The sequence below is a fragment of the Theobroma cacao genome, chromosome 5, assembly GCF_053813885.1.
Source record: "Theobroma cacao isolate CCN51 chromosome 5, ASM5381388v1, whole genome shotgun sequence".
NCBI lineage: Eukaryota > Viridiplantae > Streptophyta > Magnoliopsida > Malvales > Malvaceae > Theobroma > Theobroma cacao.
In genome coordinates, this window is record NC_142643.1 from 42,554,336 (window position 1) to 42,564,571 (window position 10,236).

Here is a 10,236-nt window from a genome sequence, read left to right on the forward strand (position 1 = left end):
GTCATATATATTTTGTCATACATCCTTGAAAAAATATCTTTATTTACAAACATAAAAAAGAAACGTTAATTTTAGTTTTACAATATATAAAATTTGATATAGTACTTTAAAATTTTTTTTAAATTATTTAAAAATTTAAAATAAATTTTTAGTTTTTCAATTCAATTAAATTCTTAAAAATTTATTTTAAATTAAATAAATTAATTAATAATTTTTAATTAAAATATCACTTATCATATTATATCATATTTCGTTAATGTAACATATTTGCATGTTTACATGTTATAATTAATAATGATACGAGAATATGATATTTTGATATTTTATGTTAATATCACATCAATATTATATACTATTAAATAATAAATAATATTTTAATTAATAATTATAAAAAATTGATTTTATTTAAAATAAAAATATAAAATTTTAATTAAACATAATAAAAATAAAAATTATTTAAAATAATTTAATTTTTGTTCAAGGATTATATATTATTTTAATAATTAATTTTTAAAATTATTATATCATACAATTTTGAATTAAACAGAGAGGATGTCCACTTGAAAGTTGAAACCAATACTTCTCAGAGCCTTAGATAACTTGACATTCACGAGAAAATTAAAAAGATTTTATGCTTTGAAAATTACCTGGCTGTTAAATCAATGACAACTGACAAAAAGAATAACTAAATTATTAGTAGCATGTGATTTTTAATTTTTGGTTAAATGCTGATTGAGCTCAACTTGGATTGCCTTTTTTAGGTGGATTCTGAATCTTCTGGGTCCAACCCAAATCGACCAAATTGCACTTTCTTTTTTATTTGTTAGATTTTTGATCGGGATTTACAAATTGGGGCGGTGGACATCATTTTAAATTATTAAGAAGGATATCGAATTGACTGCTTTAACCTTATCTTGGTTTTACAATTAAATAGAAAGACTATCCGCAGCTAATTGTGGCAATTCCGACACTGAAAAACGATTGATGTTAGACCAAAAGCCGATCACTATTTGATCAGATCTGACCTATGAAGATCGAATCTAGTGACGAAATGGTTGGAAAAGATCCCCTAAGACCATATTTATTCATACAATTTAAGATCCGATAACATTATTTTAAAATTCGATTTAAATAATAATCAAATTCGTTAAAATAGATTAAAAAGATATTTTTAATAATTGAAAAGTGAAATTTGATTAGTAAAGGCCATTTTCAACGTCATTTGGTTGATTAGGATTATTAGCCTCGATTTAACAGCTTTTCAAAGAAGATTTAACGTTTTGAATTTAAAAATGACCTTTGCTTCTTATCAATTAAATAAATTATTGATTGAGAAAAAATAAATAAAAATTATTATTTTCATTTCGTTAAATATATTTCGGGGTAAGTGCACACATTAAATAATTCTAGAGTCCATGGGGCCATTTTGTAATTCCCCCAAATTTTAAAAGGTGAGAAATTGGGTGCTGCTGGCATTTTGTCACGTGGGTTTGAGGCAGGACTTGTGTCGGCAAATAAGCTCAGGATTGGAAGGAGAATTTTGGAGGCGGTGCCCATTGGCCTTTGGGATCCTTCGATCCCTGCAATGCAATTTTGGAACTATTTGGCACCCTTTTCCAATTAATTAATGAAACAAAATAGATTTTTAATTGATTTTTAATTAAACCAAATAGCATGTTTTAAAATAATGGTAAGCTATCTTTTATGTAAAATCTTAAATCCATCATTGACTAAAATAAAATAGATTCTTGGACAAAATTGATTTTCTAACCTATATTTTAGATAATTATCCCATGAAAATTCAAGAATTAATCAAGTGAAGTGAATCATAACACTTTGAATAGTAAATTATGCTTCCCATTGGCAATGATTAAGAAAAGCCAAGAGAATTAAATTTATGATAATGGGCAGGGGCAGCCCACACTTAAAGCATTGAATAATTGCAAGGGATGCGTGTTGGAACGAAATTGAGATTAGCCATCCTATGTAATGAAATTAAGCTGACATAAAACTTTGAAACAACTTACATTGACAAGATGTTTTAACATTAAAAAAAAAACATTTCGAGATCAACTTTGAAAAGTTAGTTGAACTTGTGGATATGAAATGCTCTCGCACTGTTGGAAAAGACACGTGTCCCGCCTCTTACGTAATACATCGCGGTCAGATTAAGCAACTATAACATGCATGGTAATCCTTCAATCTGGGATTAAGATGCTTTGTCATTAATTAATTGTGATAATTACGCATGTCATGTTATGTATGATGAGAAAGAAAACCCTTTTGATAAGTAAGAAAAATAAAGACTAATAAACATTTACTGTAGATTGTTTTATAGATAAAGAATAAGACAAGCACTACAAATATATGTGTTCTTTATTAAAAAAATTTAAATTAAAATCAATATTTTTTATAAAAATTAATAAATAAAAAAATACGAAAGCTCATTGTTTCCCGAAAAGGCAACCAAGAAAATGGCAATTGAATTAGTCTTAATACCTGATGGAAAACTTTTTGAATTGAATTTAATTTTTGGCCGGTCAAATTCCTCATGCTCTTAATCTTTTTTGACTTGAAAATATACATTTAAACTTTTCCTATCTATTCTATTCCTAAAAAGTCTAAATTAAAATTTATATTTTTTTCGAATTTCAAATCATTTAATATAATGTAATAATTAACTGTAAAAAGACTAATTAAAATAAGTAAGAAAATCCAACTAATAAGTGCGGTTACGAAAATTTGATACACAAAATCATAATCTATAAAAACGAAAATTTTTCATAATTATTTTTATTTAATAAAAAGTTTAAATTTTATTTTTTAAAAAAATTATATACTAATTAACAAATTAAATATTTAAATATAAATTTTTTTATTATTATTGCGTGTGTTAATATTCTTCAAATAAAATAAGATACGCCAACCCATACCATAACCATACGACAACACCAACTCAAGGTTTTCCATAACTTTCCACGTGGCAGAGATCGGTAAGAAAGGATGGGGGAATTAAAACTATTTCTTTATCTTTTTTTTTATATATATTACCATTACTTTGCAGCACCAATTCTCCGAATAAAAACAAAATTACAACTTGGAAGGAACACAGATCAAATGAAAATGATAGTTATATATATATATATCACAATGGTCCCTTTTTCATATTTTCCTCTCTCACATCCAACCGCTCTTAATATCTTCCGTAAGTGGTTATAATTAGAGCGGAAAAACGTTAAATAAATCCAATTTTTTATGTTTACAAAAATTTTAATCGAATTATTTGAATATTTAAAATATTCATAAATGTAGATAATTATTTATTTAAAAATCGAGTTTGAATTTAAAATATCATGTAATATGATTCTGTGTGTTTCCGTAAAAGGCAACCAATCGATTACGACTATTAATTATTAAACCAAACAATATAGACTTGTCAAGCTTTGGAAATTGAATGTATTGGTTAGTCAAATTCTTCACGTTTAACCTTCTTTGAGATTGAAATTGTTTTCGTCTGATGAGATCTTGGGCCAAGTCAAACCCTAAAATTTCCATATATACGCACTTGACACTAATGGGATACGTAGTGGATGAATAAAAGAAAAGAGAAAACATGGGTAAAAGGAATGATAGTGATTCCACGGCCATTAACAACCACAAGCTCACAAATCCTAAAGGCTTGCCTATCATAACGTTCTCCACCAAGGGAAGGCTTGCATTTTATCAAAGACGAATCATGTTATTATGTAAAAAGTAAAAAAGACGTCAAATAGTTAGTTTAAATCATTCCATTCATGATAATTATATATATATGTGCAAATCATTATATACGTGTCAAATTTTGAACCAAAGTGATAAGTTCTTGGACATCAAACCCTAATTTTGTGAAATATTCTCCCAAAAAAGATATAACTAATCTTTAACCTTATTGTCACGGACGAAAATTTAATTTCAACCATGTGTAGCCTTAAGCTCTAAAATAGAGTTTAAGTAAGTTTATAAATCACGAGTTCACGTTCTGACCCAAAAGACGTGTTTGATAAGTGATAGAAAAGCTATATTTATATACCCAAACTCATTTCATCTCTTACTAATGTGGAATTCATAACATTTTACCCTACCCATTTGTAAAACGTTTTTATTGCATTGACTCTTTCACCCTTAGAGGAGAAGGACTCCTACACTAATCCAAGTCTATCTCGGCCTTTATATATCTTTTAAGGTCTCACATCAGTGAAGATTTAAATTTATTTTCATACCACTTGTCACGAGCCAAAACTTAAATCTAATCTCATACGGTCTTAAGCTCTAAAAGTATAGTTTAAGTAAACCTATAAATCATGGGTTCGCGTTCTTAATCTAAAAGACATACTTGATAGATACTGAAAAATCCATGTTTATATACTTAAATTCATTCCATCTTTTACTAATATGAGATTTGTGACACTTATACTTTAAGTAAAAGATTTTCATATATATTACATGGATCATCCAAACATTACGGTTTCATAAGTAAAGTTAGCTTTTTATATTTAAATGAAAGAACTATTTAATTTAATTTCATTCATAAAACTGTTATTAGGTATATAAAGTATTAAAATTTAAAATGCCAAAGTTTTTCGCGCGAGCATTAGATAAGTACTCCTCTACGAGAATATTTCATCTGTTAAACCAAGTCTAGTGATTCCATTAGTTTTATTATTATTATTTTTGTTTAGGTTTAAAAAATTGAGAGATTCAAACTCAATTTTATTAAATAACAGATTATATATATATTTATTATTGAATCAAACACTGAGACACTATCTTTCGATTTCAATATTAAAATCTTTTTATTATATTTTGGCCTGTGTAGTTTTTTTTAACAATCAAATTTCATTGATAAAATGAGTAATTACAAAAAAACAGGTTTCTTTGCTCTAACCTGCATCTCTCTGCATGAACAAAAAGATGCAGAGCCTCAGTTGCCTGTCCGTGACCAGCAAACCCACTAACAGAGCTCATTGGTAAAAAAGACAAGCTCAAAACAAACTCTACATATGGTCAATCTATACAAAAGAGTCAAAATTCACCCAATGTACACCTCCCATAAACAATCCAGTACCCTATTGGTTTCCTGATACGATCCCTTGAAACTGATTGAGTTATGGGACGGTGTGTGGAAAGGTTTGGCTTAGTTTGAGGTACGCTAGGTACTTGGGTGGAAGGTTTCTTTTTTCGACCTATGTTTGTAGTGCTGGCTTGTTAGAGAGAACCTACAGATCTCTTGAGTTTTAAGTACTTAAAAACTTGAATAGATTCTGAACAACCTCTTTTATTAACTTCACTCCTTTTTAACTACAACTTGGTGGAATAATTACCCTTAAAGCAAGAAAGTAAAAAGCTGGAGACACAACCTCCAATAACATGAAGTAGAAAACTACCACTAACAATAAAATAGGATGGAGACACAACCTCCAACAACATGAAATGGAAAACTACCACTAACACTAAAATAGGAATCACAATGAAACTTTAACAATAAACTGCCAGCAACCAATAGAAACCAATCAGATATGTTGATTTAGTTTATACTTCCCATGTGTGAATCGCTTGTAAACTAAGGGATTATCTGATGTGCTAACATTACTCCCTTCCTTCAAATCGCGCTTGTCCTCAAGTGTGAAGTGTGGGAAGCACTCCTTCATGGATGAAACAATCTCCTAAGATGCATGTTGGAGAAGTGTCTTGTCAGTGAATCAAGACCTCTTGAATGTTTTGATTGACTCGATAATCAAGAACAGCAAAAGGTAGTGGCATAGGTTCTGCTGTAAGACCCATAGAGAGTGTAGCAGATACTGGATTGTCCCTCTCATGAAAAACTTTTAGATAAGAGACATGGAACACAAGATGAAGCATAGTACCTGGAGGGAACTCCAACTTATAAGCCATAGGTCCAAGATGTTGCAAAATTGTGAAAGGACCATAGAACCTTGGCAGCAGTTTTTGGTGACGACGATTAGCCAAAGAGAGCTGTCGATATGGCTGTAATTGTAAAAAAACTCTATCCCCCACTCGAAATTCAATATTATGATGCTTGGAATCATAAATGGTTTTCATCTTATGTTGGGCATGCAACAAATTATGCCTTAATGATTTAAGGATCATATCTCGAGATTATAAGGCCTAATCCACAGCATCCAATTTGGAAATTCCAAGACAATAGGACAGTAGGCGCTACAGTGGTCGCCCATACACAACTTCAAAAGGTGTGGTTTGTAGTGAAGAATGAAAACTAGTATTATATGAATACTCTGCCCAAGACAACCAATCCATCCATTTGGTAAGATGAACACTAGTAAAACATCTTAAGTACATCTCCACAATTCAGTTGACAACTTCCGTTTGGCCATCTGATTGGGGGTGGTAAGCGGAGCTGAAACATAGCTTGGTACCACTAAAACGAAAAAGTTCCTTCCAAAACGCACTTGTAAAGGTGACATCTCTGTCATTCACCATTGTTTCAGGTAACCCATGTAATTTGAAAATATTATCAAAGAAGAGTCTTGCAATATTAATAGCTGAATATGGGTGAGCAGTTGGCAATAAATGACAATATTTAGAAAAACGGTCCACAACCACCAAAATGACATTTTTATCATGTGAATTAGGCAAGCCTTCCACAAAGTCTAATGAAATGTCAAACCATACATGCTTAAGCACTGGTAACAGCTAAAGAAGACCAACTGGTTGCAAAGTTTCTGTTTTGTGACGTTGGCAAATACTGCAAGCACGAATAAAGTCACGGATATGGTGTTTCATGCCGTTCTAGTGAAAATCTTTAGCAATACGGAAGAGAGTTTTTTGATACCCTTCATGTCCTTGGTTGTGTAAGGTAGTCATGACTGTCTGGATGGAAGGAGAATTAGGAGCTAAATAAACCTGATGTTTATAGAATAATAGCCCTTGTTTGAAGTTCCATGGTTTAGCAGCAATACCTTCTTGGACACTAAAGATTAAACTTTGGACTTCAGGTGAATTTTGTTGTTCATGACGAATTTCATCAAATAGGCTCAATTGTGGCATGGATATGGCCAGGAGGATAGCCCCATCAAAATCTCTCTTGGATAGAGCATTGGCTACAGAGTTGTATCGACCAGCCTTATATTCTACTGAAAATGAATAGCCCAAGATTTTTCCCAACCAGTGTTGTTGTGGTGGTGTCAATAGTCTTTGCTCCAATAAGAATTTCAAACTATAATGATTGGTGCGAACTATGAAGTGCTTTCTCCATAAGTAAGAGCGTTAGTGTTTAATGGCCTTAACAAGACCAATGAGCTCCTTTTCATAAGCTGGTAAATGTCGATGTCGCATTGCCATGGCCCTGCTAAAGAATGCAATTGGTTTATTATTTTGCAATAAAACTATACCAATTTCAATGTCAGAAGCATCACACTCAATGGTAAATGGTTGAGAAAAATCAGGAAGTGCTACCACAAGCGTGGTGGTCATGGCAACCTTAAGTTTTTCGAAAGCTTGAGACGATTGGTCTGTCCATATGAAGGAATTTTTAAAGAGCATGGCTATAAGAGGTGCTACAATAGAACCATAGTTATGAACAAACTTGCGATGGTATCCAGTGAGGCCTAAAACACCTCGTAACCCTCGAATAGTTAAAGGCTTGACCATTCTGTCATGGCTGAAATTTTGCTTGCATTTGCAGTAACTCCTTCAACAGTGATGATGTGGCCCAAATAAGCAATTTGAGTTTGGGCAAATAAGCATTTAGATCATTTGAAGAAAAAATCATGTTCTGAGAGCAATTTGAAGACGATCCGCAAGTGATACGTGTGCTCTATCCAAGTACGACTGTAAACAAGTATATCATCAAAAAACACTAAAACAAATTTTTTTAAGTGAGGACGCAGTACCTCATTCATCAGGGCCTGAAAAGTCAAAAGGGCATTTGTTAACCCGAAGGGCATGACCCGTAATTCAAAGTGGCCATGGTGTGTTTGGAAAGCTGTTTTTTCTACATTAGCTTCATTCATTCGAATTTGGTGATAGCCTGACCGCAGATCTAGTTTAGAGAAATACTTTGCTATGAATAATTCCTCTAACAATTCCTCAATCATCGGAATGGAAAATTTGCCTTTGATTGTCTTTGTATTCAATTCTCGATAATTTATGCACATGCGCCAAGTACCATCTGACTTAGGAACAAGGAGTATTGGAGATGAAAATAGGGATTGACTAGGCTAAATTATCCTTTGCTTCAACATCTCGGAACAGTGTTGCTCAATTTCATCTTTTTGGGCATGTGGATATCGATATGGTCTGACAACTATTGGTTTTGTCTCGGGTTCTAAAATAATTCGATGATCACAAGCACGTAAAGGAGGAAAGCCCGTGGGTTCTTGGAATAAGGAAACAAAATCTCGCAAGAGTCGCTGTAAATCAGCATGGTAATCTTCTGCCGTAATAACTTAAATCTTAGCACTTTGGGATGGTTTGGAAGTTTTAATTCCATATAATTCTATCTGTTTTCAAGTTTAGTAAAAGATATCCATATATCTGTAAAGTCCCACAAGATGGGTCCCAAGCTCTTTAACCAATTGACACCTAATACGACATTAAAATCACTGAAAGTGAAAACATATAAATCAACAGAGAAAATGTGATTGCCTAACTAGAGTGAGATTCCCTCGCATTGACCCGAACTTCTAATTCTCTCACCAATTTGCAACCATAACCCGCAATCCATCTCATCTTTTCACCTGGAGATTAAATTGCGATACAAATTTAGAGTCTACAAAACTGTGAGTACTACCAAAGTCTACTAAGGTCAGAGCTGGGTTACCAATCAATTTGCCTTGCAAACGCATGTTTTGAGGAGTACTAATACCGATGATGGCATTCAACGAGATCTCCGGTTGATCAATATTAGCATGTGGCTCATATTTGGTTTGATCTTCGTCTCCTTCTTCAACTGAGTCAATCCAAAATAACTTTTTACATTGATGGCCTCTGATAAATGGCTCATCACAATTGCAGCAAAGACCTTTAAGCTGTCTCTCCTCCATTTCAGCCTTGGTCAATTTTTTTACAAATCTCGTACGATGTTGAAATGGTGTATCAAAGGGTTTTGATCGTCGAACCTTTGATATTGGTGTTGAGTGGGGGGCCCTTTGCGTTCATAGAGCCGGGATATACTCATTGTAGTTGCTAAATTTGACGGATTGTAGAGCTTTGCTTCAACTGCAATATATTCCGCAAGGCCGCTGATTTAAAGTTCAATTTTTTTTGCTTGTATAAGAGTGCTTGCCCTGTGAAGCCAATTGCTCAAATTTTTCTTGGTAATCTGCCACAGTACCAATTTGTCATAATTTCGCTAATTCTCCCAACTTATGACTCTTTATAAGTGGGCCAAATCGCAAGTGACATTGACGTTGGAATTCGTCCCAAGAAGGTTGTGGCGTGTCAACTTCCATTGGAAAGGAACCATAGCTACGCATTCCCCTCAAAGTAGAAAGAGGCAAGGCTAACATTTTCTTCTTCTGGTGTTTGTTAGTGGCGAAAGAAATGCTCGCATTTGCTCAACCACCCTAAAGGATCTTCTTGGCCATTGAATTGTGGAAAATCCAACTTTGTGAACTTAGGGATGATGACGCCTCCCCTTGTGGTTTTGGATCCTGTCCATTTTGCTACGCTTTTGCCCTTATGGCTTCGGTTGTTACTGCCTTCCTCTGTAGATATGGTATTAACTTTGGAAGTTGCTAAATCTCTGGTGAGTTCATCTAGTCGAGCATTTATTGCTTCTTGTCGGGCCAAATTGGCTACACATTCATCTTGGAACAATTATAAAAGTTGCTACAATTGTTGCTGAATAGGGTCCCCCATAACATTAGGCTCTGATACCAAATTGATACAGTCCCTTGAAATGGATCGAGTTACGGGACGGTGTGTGGAAGGGTTTGGCTTAGTTTAAGGTACACTAGGTACTTGGGCGAAAGGTTTCTTTTTTCGACTTATATTTGTAGTACTGGTTCGTTAAAAAGAACCTGCAAATCTCTTGAGTTTTAAGTATTCAAAAATTTGAATAGATTCTAAACAACCTCTTTTATTAACTTCACTCATTTTTAACTACAACTTAGTGGAATAACCACCCTTAAAGCAAGAAAGTGAAAAAGTGGAGACACAACCTCCAATAACATGAAATATAAAACTACCACTAACAATAAAATAGAGTAAAAACAC